General features: G+C 38.7%; 1 protein-coding gene and 1 non-coding gene across 7 annotated transcripts in view; one reads left to right on the forward strand and one right to left on the reverse strand.

Annotated features, from left to right (window-relative positions):
• Gigyf2 (GRB10 interacting GYF protein 2) overlaps positions 1 to 15,818 on the forward strand; it is a 129,153-nt gene that overhangs the window by 12,741 nt on the left and 100,594 nt on the right. Inside the window, exon 1 of one of the 6 annotated variants that reach the window (XM_021171018.2) lies at positions 9,282 to 9,629. The exons of the other annotated variants lie outside the window; for them this stretch is intronic. The gene's annotated coding sequence lies outside the window, so the exon portion shown is untranslated. Of the gene's footprint in view, positions 1 to 9,281; positions 9,630 to 15,818 lie in introns of those variants that run through there. 6 annotated transcript variants of the gene reach the window in all.
• On the reverse strand, positions 2,651 to 2,757 carry LOC115032349. The gene has a single exon (XR_003838029.1). It is a non-coding gene; the product is annotated as a U6 spliceosomal RNA (small nuclear RNA).

The raw sequence follows: 15,818 nt of genomic DNA on the forward strand, positions 1-15,818 counted from the left end.
GACAGCTACAGTGTACTTACATATAATAAATAAATCTTTAAAAAAAAAAAAAAAAAAAAAAAGGAAAAGCAGAGAGATGTGTGTTTAATTTTCTGATGGTAATAATAATTACTACTACTGCTACTACAACTACAACTACAACTACAACTACAACTACAACTATGTTTGTGAGCCACAGTGTGGGTGCTGGGATCTGAGCCTGTGTCTTCTGCAAGAGCAGTTAAGTGATCTTAACTTCTAAGGCATTTCTCCAGCCCCCTTGGCTTTTGTTGTTGTTGTTGTTTTGAGATAGTTTTTGATATCCTGTGTTTGAGCTTGTGGAGATCTTGTGGCTTCTTTTTCCCCAAGAGCTCAGATTCTAGGTATGCACCACCATTTAAAACTTTATTTTAGGGGCTGGAGAAGAGGGCTCAGTGGTTATGAGCACTGTTGCTCTTGCAGAAAACCTGGGTTCCTGGCACCCATATGGTTCAGAACTATCTGTAACTCCAGTTCCAGGGGATCCAAAGGCACTAGGTAGCACATGGTAGGTACACAGACTTCAATACAGACACACACAAAATTAAAATAATAAATCTTTTAAAAAACCCTTTATTTTAGATTTGTCTTTATTTTTATGTGTATAAGTATTTGCCTGTCTGTCTGTATGTGCACAGTATGCATGCCTAGTGAATGAGGAAGCCAGAAGAGGGCTTTGGAGCCCTTGGAACAAGACATAGAGACTGTTGTAAGCTGCTGTGTAGGTGTTGGGAATAGAGCCCGGGTCCTCTACAAGAGTTAAAAAGTACTTTTAAATCATTGAGCCATTTCTTAAGGTACTACCATTTAAAGTATCTTTTCTGTTCTTGTTTTTGAAAACTAGGTCTCACTATATCCCACTGTATGTATTTCTTCATGCAGTGCCCAAAGCGGCCAGAAGAGGCTGTTGGAAATTCTCTGGAATTGGATGGTTTTTGATTAGTGTGGGTTCTGGGAATTAAATCTTTTGGAAGAACAGCCAGTACTCTTAACTGCTAAGGCAACTTTCCAGCCTGAGAAAAAAAAACTGCATTGTCACATTTTAGATCTTGGTGATGGCCAGGTGATCGTTTATGCCCCTTGATAAGCTTTCCAGGGTGTATGCATGAGTTTGTGTATTATGATTTGATATTTTATGGCAGGTTCATGCTGTGTAACCGTAGCAGGCCTGGAACTCACTGTGTGGACCAGACTGTCCTTGAACCTGCTGAGTTCTTCCTGCCTCTTTGCGTACTGAGATTACAAATGTGTGTCATCATACTTGGCTGTTTGTTTTAAAATTATTGTGTTTCTTTTATTATGTTTTCTTCTTTCTCTTGAGATATATGCTGATTTGCAGTTGCTAGGGATTGAATGTGCTGGCAAACAATTTATCATTACCTCCATTCCATTTTGATATTAGGACCTGCATTAGTCTGATTTCTGCTGCAGTAACAATACACAGATGTGAACCACAATGGAAGCATGGTAGCAGCATCTGCATAGACTTATATTTAGGGTATATCATCCCATGACAAGAAGGCAAGAAGTGAGAGAGAGAGAGAGCAAGGGGAATGAGGAGGGGTTTGAGCTTGCTTTGATAACGACTCATATTAGTGATGACTAACCACATCCCATCTCTGGTTAATAGCATTAATCCATCAATGAGAGCAGAGCCTTCTTTACTAAATCATCTCTTGTGACTGTTGTGTTGGGGAAATTTCCAGCACATGAACTTTGGGGGATGTATTCAAACTGTAGTAGGATCTGTTTACTTCTAAAACGTTACTGAAGACCCAACCAAAAAATTTTTTTCTTTTTGTGGTAATAGTCTCTTTCTTTTCTTTGAAAAAAATGACCTAACTTAACCATTTGTCTGTCACCTGTTTCACCTGTTTTTGTTTGTTTGTTTGTTTGTTTGTTTTGTTTCTTCCAAAACAATCCCCCTTAGGGGGAAAAAGTGTTTTAGTTTATTTCCTGTTTCATCAAACAGATTATCAAATCAAATAACAGTAGTTTTTTTCTTACTTGTCAAAGAGGCATTCTCCCCCCACTCAACAAGGCATTCTTTAAAAAAGGTACTATTTTCCTCTTTTGTGATGTATGCTGCTAGCAATAAAAAATAGACTGGCTTCTAGTGTAGTTTGTTCTTAATAACTTGAATGTTATTATAGTGTCAGTAAAAGTACCCCTCAGTGTATGGGTAGTACAGTGCTGACTCAGAGTAAAAAATATTTTAACAATACCATGTTAAAACATACATATTTACACTGAATTTTGATTTTGTTGACACCCTCATTTTGAGACAGGGCCACATGTATTTCAGGTTGGTTTTGAACTACTACTACTACTTCTTTTTTTTTTGTTTTTGTTTTGAGACAGGGTTTCTCTGTGTAGCCCTGGGCTGGCCTCGAACTCCGAAATCGCCTGCCTCTGCCTCTGCCTCCCAAGTGCTGGGATTAAAGGAGTGCGCCACCACACCCGGCTGGTCTTGAACTTCTGAACCTGTGTTTCTACCTTTTTTTTTCCCTTGGGAATGATTTTTATTATACTATATTCCTTGATGATTATAAGAGACATTTTATCAGAAGATTAGTAAATGTTGCATTCACAATGGCACACTGATCTTACATTTTTCTTTAATTGGTTCCCCCAAAATATGGAACGCTTCATGAATTTGTGTGTCATCCTTGCATGGGAGCCATGCTAATCTTCTCTGTATCATTCCAATTTTAGAATATGTGCTGCTGAAGCAAGCACGTGCTTCTACCTTCTGAGTGCCAGCTTTACATGTATAGATTAGTTCTGTGTAGTGCTTGGGATTGAACCCAGGGCTTCATACATGAAAGGGAAACACTCTACTATCTAAACTACATCTCTGGTTTGTACATCGAGTTCTTAAAGTCAATTTAAAATTTGTTTGAATTGTATAATCACATATCATTGAGGGTTAAATTTTGTTGTTGCTAGGGATTGAATCCAGGGCTTTGTGTAAGCAAAACATGTTGTTTCCACAATTTTCAACCTAGAACCTTGAAGGTTTTTAGGGCTGAGTAGATACAGATTTGTGGAGGTAATAATATCCAGCACTGTTAAACAGGATTTATGCTGTGATGGGCTGTTCTGTCAGGCACTGTTGACCAGTGCAGTAGCTATGCATAAATATGTTTAATGAACTCGGGCCAGTGTGATTGAGGAACTTGTATTTATTTACTTAATAGTAATTAGTAGTTCAGGCTGGTCTGGAACATTGTGTCGTCTGGGCTGACCTGAAATTCAGAGCAATCTTCTTGTGTCTGTCTTGAGTGCTAAGACTATTGGAGGGAATGTGTTAATCACACTTTATTTTTAAATGTTACAAAATATGTAGTTCAGTAGTAGAATCTGGCATGCACAAAATTGGATTCCATCCCAAGCACTACCGAAAAATACCACCAAACTTTTTTTTTTTTTTTTTGGTTTTTCGAGACAGGGTTTCTCTGTGTAGCCCTGGCTGTCCTGGCACTCACTTTGTAGACCAGGTTGGCCTCGAACTCAGAAATCCGCCTGCCTCTGCCTCCCGAGTGCTGGGATTAAAGGCGTGCGCCACCACGTCCGGCTAAATACCACCAAACTTAAAAAAAAAAAGTTAAATGCAAAAAAGTTGAAATTTGTAGTTATAGTCTTAGTTTCTTTTTTTATGATAGGCTTTAGTTTTTTTTTTTTTTAAAGATTTATTTATTATTAGTAAGTACATTATAGCTGTCTTCAGACACACCAGAAGAGGGTGTCAGATCTCATTAAGGATGGTTATGAGCCACCATGTGGTTGCTGCGATTTGAACTCAGGACCTTTAGAAGAACAGTCAGTGCTCTTACCCACTGAGCCATCTCGCCAGCTCCCCTACCCCTATAGGCTTTAGTTTTAAGAACAGTTGTAGATCCACAGAAAATTGAGAGGATACTATAGAAATTTCTCCCACTGTTGATGACGTTGTTTCTGTGACACATTATTATAGTTAGTTAGTAAGCCAAAAGTGGCACCTTGTTGTTAAAATGTGTCACTTGTTCTTTCCCTGTTTGTTTAGTTTTACCTGGTACTTTTTGTTGGCAGATATGTACAGGACACCATATGACATTTAGTTTGTATCCTTACCCTTTGGCTTTGACTGCTTCCTTTGTTTTAACATCCTTGATGAGTTTAATACTGGTCAGGTGTTTCTGTGAAACTTTATTAGAGTCGGTCTGGTGTTTCCTTTATGATTTGATGGGGTTTGTAGGTTTTTAGAAGACTGGTAGAGAGTGCCATGCATATCATACCAAGAGAACACTAAGGAGGTAGAAGAGGCAGATGGATCTCTTGAATTCAAGGCTAGCTTGATCTAGTGAATTCCAGGCTAGTTGAGGCAAAGTGAGGCCCTGTCTCAAGAAAAGGGGTGGGGGGAACACTCTGATAGTGTGGTTTATCATATTACTTTTGATAGTCATCTTGATAAGTTCTTCTATTATAAATTAAGCTATAGTTACTTTGTTTTCCCTCTTCCCCCTCCTTCCTCCAACCCTTCCCATTTATTTGTGTTTATAAACAAAACACATCTAAAACCCATGAGCTGGCCAGAGGTCTTAACAGGTAAGGGTGATTACTACCAAGCCTGAAAACCTGAATTCAGTTCCTGGGACTGGCAAGCTGTCCCTCTTCCCCCAACAGGTAAACATGTAATTTCAGAATGAAAGTCAACACTAATTGTTTTAGATACACACATGTGTGGTCTTTTCATTTGTGTTGGGTGTAGTCTCTGTAACTTTCTATATAGTCCTTATGCCTGCTTTTACTCAGTTACTTTTACTAGGCTGGTGTCTTTACTAGATTGTCATTGTATTCCTCATTTTAATACAGTCAGGTAATCTGGTTATGTGTTACAAAATAGTATAATCTGAATCTGTTAGATTTTTATATTGGGCCAAAGGAAATATTATACATTTCTTTTAGAAAACTTACCCTTAAATACTTCTGTACCTGAATATTACTTTCTAGAAGTTGGGCCTACAGGGAAAGCAGTTAAGAGAGTAGAAGAGCGGGATGACGAGATGGCTCAGCGGGTAAGAGCACTGACAGTTCTTCTGAAGGTCCTGAGTTCAAATCTCAGCAACCACATGGTGGCTCACAACCACCCATAATGAGATCTGACGCCCTTTTCTGGTGAGTCTGAAGACAGCTACAGTGTACTATAATGTACTTATAATAAATAAATCTTTGGGCTGGAGCGAGCGGTGTTGACCAGAGCGAGCAGAGGTCCTAAATACAATTCCCAACAGCTCACAATCATCTGTACAGCTACAAAAATAAATATTAAAAAAGAGAGAGAGAGAGAGGGGGAGAGTAGAAGAGCTTGGGAGAGGGGTGTCCTGCCTTGTCAGTTAGTAATAAAGTTCCTTCTAGTAGGAGGAATGGCTTTTGCCTTTTTGCAGTTTGGAGTTTTAAAAAAATAATCAGTCAAGATATTCTTTTCTCCCAAAATAGACACCTTTTTATTGGAAATTAGGAGTTCAAGATAAAAGAAAAATATAGAGGTCCCATAAACGTTGAAGATTTGATATCTTTTTTAGGATTGCTCATCAGGAACATTTAAATTTCATAAACTTTTCTAGTAGGAAAACACTTGGAATATTTGCATTTGCTTTTTATTAGTGATTAGATGGGGTTTCATGAGGTTAGAAATCATTTGAAAATATTTGACAAGATAGTACAAGAGACTAATAGCAAATGCTATGCTTAATTTTTTGGAATAAAGAAAGGTTTTGTTGTTACCCCAGGCTGGCCCAAAATTCGTGTTGTTCTTGTATTGGCTTTCTGAGCTGGAGTAGGAAAAATAGGTGTTGGGCATTTCCTACAGCCAGCCATTCTCTGAGAACTAGGGTTTGTGTTTCATGTGAAGTCTATCACTTTGTCGTGTGTATGCATTTGTTTTACTTGTTTTTGTATATTTAAGAACATGAACCGGGCAGCGGTGGTGCAAGCCTTTAATCCCAGCACTTGGGAGGCAGGGCTACACAGAGAAACTCTGTCTCGAAAAAACAAAAGAAGAGAAAAGAAGAGAAGAGAAAAGAAAAGAAAAGGAACATGAATAGTGCTGTTCAGAAAAACTTAATTTTTTTTAAGTTAAAATTGATCTGTGAGATTAGTCTTTTATTTAATAATTTATTTTTATTTTATGTGTATTGGTGTTTTGTCTGATTGTATGTCTGTGTGTCAGATCCCCTGGAAGTGGAGTTACAGACAATTGTGAGCTGCCATATGGGTGTTGGGAGTTGAAGCCTGGTCCTCTGGAAGAGCAGCCCATGCTCTTAACCACTGAGGTCCTCTTAGTCTTCGTTGTAAGATAATTGATTGATTCTGATTTACAAGACTTATAGTGCCTCATGTATATTAAGGTTTAAATCTCTTTAATACAAAGTAAGACATTTGGTAACAAACATCTCATTATAAATTGTCAAGAACAGTTCAAGGCTTAGCTGTCACCATTACAGCCCTCTGTAGCTTGTCCTTTATGTAGCAGCTGCAGAATGAACCCACATACAGGGTTCTCTTGCTGCTGGTACTTTCCTGTGTCCTTTCTGTCACTTAACCCGTTTAAGTCTTCCCTGGACTTAAACATCCACTCAGTTTTGTGTTCTCTTAAAATCTTGTTTTCTTCTTGAGAGCTTGGAGGTTCTTTAAAAAAATATATTTTTGTTTGATATGTATTAATGTTTTGCCTTCATGTGTGTCTGTATACTATGTATGTATGTATGTATCTGGTGCACATGGAGGCATTGGATCTCTTGGAACTAAGAGTTCTAGATGGTTGTGAGCCAGCATGTGGGTGTTGGAAAGCCAACCCAGGTTTTCTAGAAGAGCAGTTAGTACTCTTTACTCTTGAGCCATCTCTCCAGCCCCTTTAGTTTCTTGAATGCAGTGCTCCTCCATAGCCCAGAACCTAACAGGGACCAGTGTTTGGTTGGCATCTGATCAATAGTTTTGGAAGAACACTGTTGTTATATTGTAATATAAGTGCCTTTGCTTTAGACTTGACAGAGTTTCCATCTTTAAGCTGTATTAGCCCACTTAAGACTTTGGACACTCTTGCAGATGAGCAGCACTGGCAGTCTTACTTTTTGGAAAGGGATTTGTTCATGTTGACTTAGTATTTGTTTAGCTAGTTTTTGGGATGTCATAGTAATTTTGGTCAATAATGGTCCTCACCTTGTTTTTTTTGTTTTTGTTTTTGTTTTGCTGGGAATTAACTTACACCTAACACATGCTAGACAGGCACACTTCCACCAACTTTACAATCTTAATGTATTTGCTACATTTAATATATTCATATAATCTATGTTTGGGCTTACTATGCTTTTGTGTGGGTATGAAAGAGACAGCAAGAGGGAACATACCTACTAGAGATTAATATTTAGTGTTTCACTGTACTGCTTTCCACCTTATTTGATGAGACAAGTTCTCATTGAGCTTAAAGCTAAATTTCAGTTCAAGTGGCTATTAGGTACCCCCAAATTCTTCTTTCTCAGCCTTTATTTCCCCTAGGAATGCTGTTACAGCTAGATGCTGCGATGACCAGCTTTTATGTGGATGCTGGCAGTCTGATTCTCATGTTTGTTGCTTAGCAAGCACTTTACCCAAAGATATCTTCCCATACCCTAATATGTTTTAACGCTTGCCTATGTGTAATTGCTGTTATGAGTCTAAATATAGTATGGAGTCCCTGTCTTTGTGTCTGTGTGTGCATGTGCATATTTGTGGGCCAGGTGTGTTTGTATATGTGCGTGCTTAAATGTAGTTCCCAGAAGACAACATTAGCTGTTGGCTCCTTAGGAACCAGTTACATTTTTTTTTTAATTAAAAATAAAATTTATTTATTTGTTCCTCTGTGTGTGCATGTATCTATGTGTGTATATGTGTTATAGCATACATATGGAAGTTAGAGGACACCTTAGAGGAATCTTTTTTGTTGTTGTTGTTCTTTTTTTGTTTTTTTGTTTTTGAGACAGGGTTTCTCTGTATAGCAAGGCTGTCCTGGACCTCACTTTGTAGACCAGGCTGGCCTCGAACTCAGAAATCCGCCTGCCTCTGCCTCCCGATGCTGGGATTAAAGGCGTGCGCCACCACACCTGGCTTTATAGGAATCTTTTACTGTGGGTTCTGGGGATCAAAAATCAGGCCTCTGGGCTTAATGGCAATTATCTTTACAAGCTGAGCCATTTTGTTAGTCCCACTTTTTTTTTTTTTTTTTTTTTCTTAAAGACAAGGCCTCTCATATGCCTGAACTCACTGACTAGGCTAAATTGTCTGGCCATTGAACCTAAGAGATCCATTTGCCTCTGCCTCCCTAGCACTGGGATCACCAATGTACACCACTATGCCTGGGTTTTAAAATGTGGATTCTAAGCTTTGAAATGAGGTTCTACTGCTTATAAGGCATTTTACTGACTGAGCCATCTCCTTTACTCTTATCTCTTACAGACTTGATCTGATTTAAAGGTATAAGTGAAAAGTTAAAGGTAACAGGGTAAGACTGGTAGTAAGCACCCGCTTAGCACGGACCAAGCCCTTTGGGCTTTGCTGAACACTGTCCCATCCTCCGAAAGACACAAAAATGACAGTGTGGAATCTTTATAGACAGTTATATAGAGTGTACAGTGTATATGCAATGTTAAACTCCTATAATGAACTTGAATGCATTTCTCTAAAGTCACTGTACTTGCTGATCTTGATGGTACACACCCCTGTAATTCTAGTACTTGACAGAGAATAGAGGATAATGAGTTCTGGACCAGCCTAGTTTACTTGGTAAAATCTAGTCTCAAAATGGGGAAATCATTGTGTGTATCATTTTAAGAAACAACTGATTTTGGGAATTTGTTCAGTATTAAAAACATAGCTATTGGTTGTTTAAAGTAGTGTTCATTCACAGTGGCAAAAACCTTGTTTTTATAAACATCATATAATTTTTAAAAACTGTGATTTGGGGCTTTAGAGACGGCTCAGTGGCTAAGAACACTTGTTGCTTTTGCGGAAGACCCAGATTCGGTTCCCAGGACCTATGTAGTGACTTACAAACATCTGTAACTCTAGTTCCAGGGGATCCGACTCACTCTTCTGCCCTCCTTGGGGACCAGGAATGCCTGTGGCACACATACATACATGCAGGCAAAACATTCATACACTAAAAATAATTAAATCTCAGTTTTTAAAGGATTAAATACAAGATTATGACTTAATTGTATACATGGTAGAATTTTGTCTGCTCAGCTATACTGAGAATACATGTTTCATAGTAGAGGATATAATGGGATTTTCTTTGGGTACAAGGTCTCATGTATCCCAGGGTGTCCTCCATCTTGATATGTAGCTGAGAATTACCTTGAACTTCTGATCTTCCCCCATTTCTCCAGTTTTAGGGACAACAGGCATTTTCCATTATGCCCTGTTATGAATCTTAAGGATAGAACCTAGGGCATTTTCCATGTTAGCTATCCTTGATTTACCAGGTTTACCATTCAACAAGCAGAAAGTGTGATTTTAGTTTGTGGAAATTAATAGCTAATCTCTCTTTCTACTTTGTATAGGTGAACGTATAAAGAGGTACGGAGAGACACTTTGTAAGTTTTTATCATGTTCACTTTCAAAGTTAGAACTTAAGGGAAGGCAAGAGTAATCATTGACTTATTAAAATTATTATGTCATGAATATGGATAAACACGGTGACAGAGGAGAAAGCTTGGGATGAAATTAAGTAAAAATTGTTTGCTGCATATGTCTAACCATATGGCCTTTCTCTACCTGTAACGTCTAGCACAGAGACATTGCATGTGTCTCCTGTGCTCACCCAGGTTGGGTTCCCCCCCCCCCCTTTCTTAAGACAGAGCTTGTGTAGCTTAAGCTAGCCTCTAATTCACTGTTAGCTGAGGCTGCCTGACCTAGATCTTCCACCTCCATTTCCCTGGGGGAACAAAAGAGTGTCTAAGTTCCTGGAACTGGAGTTACAGGAAGTGGTGTGCTGCTCTCTGTGGGTGCTGGGAATTAAACTTTGGTCCTCTGCAAGAGCACTATGTCTCCTAATTGCTGTACCATCCCTCTAGCTTTGCAAATTGGATTTCTAAAAAATTAATTATTTTGGAGATAGGATCTGGCTATATAGCACAGACTAACTATCCTTGAACACATTTCTTCCTTTGCCTTTGTAGTGTTTATGCATTATCTAGCATAGAAATTTTGTTGTAATTAGATATGAGTTAAAAGAATTTAGATTATCAAAACGATGTTAGAAGACTCTTAAGATTTAGCAGTAGTTGAGAGAAAATGACTAGGTGAAGGATTGAGAAGTGGGAGGAGTTTCACATGATTGGCTTTTTCAGTGTGATTGTCCAGTAAAATTTCCAAAAGCCATGGTACAATATCAGTTGCTGCTTGCTTTGAGGTAGGCTAGTTCAATTGATTTAGAATGATACACAAAGAATAAAAAATAAAATAAATAAAAGTAGTAATACAGGGAAAAACCCCAAGTTTGTAATTTGGGGAATGGGGGGCCGGTCATTCCTCTCACATTTCCTTAATCCAGGCCATTTTGAGACTTGTCCTCATTTTCTGTGTGCCCTTTTGCACTTTAAGTGAGCAGAGTTCTATCCACAGGGACTTAGTAGAAGACAACACTTGAGCTCATAGTTAAATAAATAAGCTATGAATATTCTGGGGGAAAGTTAGAAAAGGAGGAACAGAAAAGTTTGAGCCAAAAATAGCCAGACAGTACTAGTCATAGTTAAAAAAATGAACCTTTTTTTTTTCTTGGAGACAGCATTTCTCTGTATAACTGCCCTGGCTATCCTGGAACAGCTTGGCCTTAACAGAGATCCGACTGCCTCTGCCTCCTGAGTGTTGGGGGATATTAAAGGTGGGTGCCACTACACCTGGCTTGAAGAACTGGTTTTAAGAGAAGGCTTCTAGAGAGGCAAAGCAGAGTTAGCTGCACATCCCAAGTTTTACAAATTCAGAGCTATTTCCCAATGGTCAGGAGGCTTGTACAGGTTTGAGTTGAACACATTTGATTAGGTGGGGTTTGAAGTGATCCCCTTGGGTGTAGTGGTGCTTACAGATTCGAGGGTACCCTAATCTACAGAATAAATTCCTCAGGGCAGCGGAGAGTACACAGTGAGACCCTGTCCAAAAATAAAAGATAAAAAAGGAAGACTATTCTCACTTCAGCACTTAGCTATAGCTTTAGAAAATTCTTTTTAGAGATAAGGTGTAAGTGTACTATGTAAGACAGTCCCTTCAGAACATAGAAATCTATAAACTCACTGTATTAAATGGATTGGGATGAAGAATCCTAGGGTATGGAACTCAGAATTGAGTACAGTCCTTAATCCCTCCTTTAATTTATAAAGGGAAAGTAGTGGGACACTTCTGTTTGCTCTCTTGGGAATTAATTGCTTTCATTGTTCTTAGAGCTCCCCAGAAGTGTTTACATCAGGAAATAATTCTAGGGAACCATGTTATAATTGATAGCTGAATTCAAGTTTTGGAGCATTTGATGTTTGTGAGGTTTTGCTGCAATCAGGATGGTCAAGTGTGCTAGAACAGGATTTCCTTGTTCATTCATTTGTTCCCTAGATGCTCCTGTGTCTAGGGGTGTCTCTTACAGTTTAAGACTTTTGTCAGGAGTTGATTCCGTACCCAGTCTCAGAGGTTCTGTTTGTATCTTCTTTGTTATTAGCACTGGTGGTGGGGTTTGGTGCTTTGAAAGCCTGTGTGATCAATACATGCCTTGTAGTAAGTTAAATAGGAAAATAAATAAATAAATAGTTAAGTGATTTTTTTTTCAAAAGTATTTTCATAAATACTAAGTAGTTTTATTTTGGTCAGAATCTGCTTGCTCTTTAAATCCAGTCTAGTTCAAACCCTAACTTGGTTTAGAAATTTAGATCCTCTTTGCAATAGTTAGACATACCCTCAAAGTTCATTTGAAAAAATTTACTTGAAATAGTGGTTCAAAAAACCTTAAGATTTAAAAAAAAAAAAAAAATAGCATGCCTTTAATGCAAGTGCTTGGGAGGCAGAGGCAGGTGGATCTCTGAGTTTGAGGCTGGCCTGGTCTACAGAGCAAGTTCTAGGACAGTCAGAGCTGCATGGTGAGATCTACATAGAAAACAACAACAAACAATAGCAACAAAAAGATTAATACACTGTGAAGCTCTTAACCTTTATATTTAGAAGAAAATACGCTCACTGAATGCATTGGCAAACATTTGTAATCTCCTCAGTACTCATGAGGCAGAGTCTGGATGGAGACTGGACTATGTGGTCAGTTCTTAGAACTCTGGCACAGAATTTTCAATTTTTAAAAATTTATTTATTTTTATTTTATACATATATATGTGCACCACAAGTGTTCCTGGTGCCTGCAGAGGCCTGAAGAGGGCATTGAATTCCTTGAAATAGTAGTTACAGACAGTTGTGAGCCACCATGTGGGTGTAGAAACTGTACCTGTATCCTTTGCAAGAGCAGCAAATGTTCTTAACCACTGAGCAATATTCTTTTTAGCTCCTAAATATGTTGTATTACAAAATACTTTAAAAAGCAGTCGGTACAGGTTTATTTGGTAACCAGGTGGTAACTTTGACATTCTTGTACAGAACACACTAAATGGATTACGGCAGTGACGTTACAGGGCTGGTTGATACGCACAGGAAGTACTTGGTTTTGTTGTTTTTAAACATGTAGTCTTGCCTAATAGTTTAGTTTGGGATGTACTATGAGTTTAACTGGATCTAACACATCCATTGTGAAGCTCTTAACCTTATTTAGAAGAAAATATGCTAACTGAATGTATTGGCACACATTTGTAATCTCAGCACTCATGAGGCAGAAATTGGATATAGCTAGACTACGGAGTCAGTCCTTTTCTCAAATAAACAAAATAACTGGTATTCGTAGGAGCTATGGCACGATATTTTCAATTTTTAAAAATTTATTTATTTTTTTATCCACATGCATGTATGTATGTATGTATGAATGTATGAAGGTATCAGATTCCCTGGAACTAGAGTTGCAGACCATTGAAAGCTGCCATGTGGATGCTGGGAATTGAACCTGGGTCCTCTAGAAGAGCAGTCTGTTTTTAACCACTGAGCCTAGCCTCCATTTTTTTTTTTTTTTTTTTTNTGGCACTCACTTTGTAGACCAGGCTGGCCTCGAACTCAGAAATCCGCCTGCCTCTGCCTCCCGAGTGCTGGGATTAAAGGCGTGCGCCACCATGCCCGGCTAGCCTCCATATTTTTAAAAAGAACTCTTTTTGAGGACTTGGGAGATAGCTTAGTGATCTAAGTGTTTATCATGCAAGCCTAAGGACTGGAGTTTGGCTCCTCTGAACCCAGATAAATGCCAGGGATTGGTGACTTGCCGGTAATTCTAGCCTCAGAAGTCCGAGATAAAGACTCACCAGATGAGACTTAGTGATTGATGCTGGTGAGCTCTGGGTTTGATTGAGAGACTGCCTCAAGGATGCCATCAAGAATGATTCCTAAAACTAACTTTGGGCCTCTACATGCATAGGCACCCATGCCCCTGGCACATGCAAACATGCAGGCTTAAGACATACACTATAGGAAAGTTGGAAAAGGGAAAAAAACCCTTTTAATTAAGGGAGTTTTAGTAGATTTTAATTATACAGTGTATTATTTTTGTGTACCTGTTAGAAGGAAAAGTTGGTAAAGTACTTGCCATGCAAGCATTGTGCCCAGGTTTGATTCCTTAGAACCATCATCCAAAACCTGGTTACAGTGGTACGTGCCTATGATTTGAGCACCCTGGGGAGGCAGAGACAGGAGGGTCCCTGAGTCTTGCTGGTTGGCTAATTTAACCAAATTGGCCAGCTTCAGTAAGAAACCCCATCTCAAAAAGTAGATAGTGATTGAAGAGTGTACCTGAGAGCCACCTCTGGTCTTCACATACAATATGTAAGAACATAGTTTCCCACTTTCTCTCTGTTCCCAGATGTTCATTAGTAGTATGTCAGAGTGATGATGAAGCAGTTTTATTAAGGCTCACTCTCGTAATTCAGGTTGACCTTGAACTCAGAGCCTCCTGCCTTAGTCCCCAAGTGTTGGGATTACATGTGTGCTAGGATTACAAATGGCCTGGAATCATAGGTATGTGCACGCCTGGCTCCAGTATTATCAGTGTAAAATTCAGTGATTTAGTATATGCAACAACTTTAAAGACAATATAAGCAGTTTAGTCTTAGTTTTTTTTTTCCATATTTGATGTACTATGTAAGTACTGTGTATATTTGTGTGTTTTATGTGCATGTGTGTGCATATGAGTATGAAGGCCAGAGGAGGATATTTGGTGTTTTCCTTAGTCGATTTCCACATCATCAACTTATCGTCATCATTGTCATCATCAGAGACAGATCTCACTGAACCTGGAGTGCACTGGTTTGGATTGACTGACTGCCTGTCCAGCAAGTCCTAGGGATCTTCCTGTCTCTGCACTTTTATAACGTCCATTTAGCAAAACAATAGTAGTAGGTTCCTCTCTAGGGCTTATGGCATTCTGAGAGCCATGGGCTTCTGACCATGCTTGTAGTACTAGGCATAGATTCCCTTTGGAGCAGGCCTCTAGTCAGTGTCCAGTTTACCTCCATCACTTTCATGCCACTATTGTATGAGTGAACACATTTGCTATCAATGGTAATACCTTTGATGGCTTTTCTTCTGCATAGCATTTTCTGGCACTATGAAAACTAGCCAACAGGAAGGCAAATTTCAGGTTGGTTCTACCTTGATTTTTTATGTCCTACCACCAAAGTGTTGTAACATCACTAATAGGGTCTTAACATGTTCTAGTAGATCACCAAGAGCAATGACAATTGCTTCTGTTATTTTGGGATTTGGGGGCATCCCTGACCACTGATGGTTTCATTTAATAACTCATGTCTTCTGAGGGAAACATTGTCTACTCATTCAGAGTATCTGTGTTTAAAGCCCCTGCCCTTAAAGAAAGAAAGAAAGAAAGAAAGAAAGAAAGAAAGAAAGAAAGAAAGAAAGAAACAAACAAAAAATTGTGTTTTAGCTTTCTGAGTAGTGGGTTTCTATAAGCATTTCCCACATATCCTTTGTTTTCGTCATCACCCTCTACTCCAATCTTTTTCTTTTTCTTTTCCTTCAAGATTTATTTACTTAGTTATTTAATGTATATGCCCTATTTGCATGGACTCCTGCATGCCAGAAGAAGGCAACAGATCCCATTACAAGTAGTTGTGAACCACCTTGTAGTTGCTGGGAATTGGTTTTAACCACTGAGGCATCTCTCTGGTCCTCCACTCCCATCTTTACTTTATTCCCCTTAAACTTATTATTGTTGTATTGTCTTCTGTCCATCCATCTGTCCTTCCTTCTTTTCTTCTCCTCCTCTTCTTCCTCCTCTACCTTTTTTTTTTTTTTTCAGACAGGTTTTCTTTACATAGCCCTGATAGTTCTGGAACTCATTATGTGACCAGGCTGGCCTAGAACTCTGAGATCAGCCCTTCTCTCTGCCTCCCAAGTGCTGGGTTTAAAGGTGTGTGCCACCCCTATCCCCAGCAAATTTTTTATTTTAAACTTGTTTTTTTTTTAAAGATTAATTAATTAATTAATTAATTAATTTATTTATTATGAGTACACTGTAGCTGTCTTCAGACACACCAGAAGAAGGCATCAGGTCTCATTACAGATGGTTGTGAGCCACCATGTGGTTGCTGGGATTTAAACTCAAGTCCTCTAGAAGAACAGTCAGTGCTCTTAACCACTGA

This window comes from Mus caroli, chromosome 1 (genome assembly GCF_900094665.2).
Source record: "Mus caroli chromosome 1, CAROLI_EIJ_v1.1, whole genome shotgun sequence".
Lineage (NCBI taxonomy): Eukaryota > Metazoa > Chordata > Mammalia > Rodentia > Muridae > Mus > Mus caroli.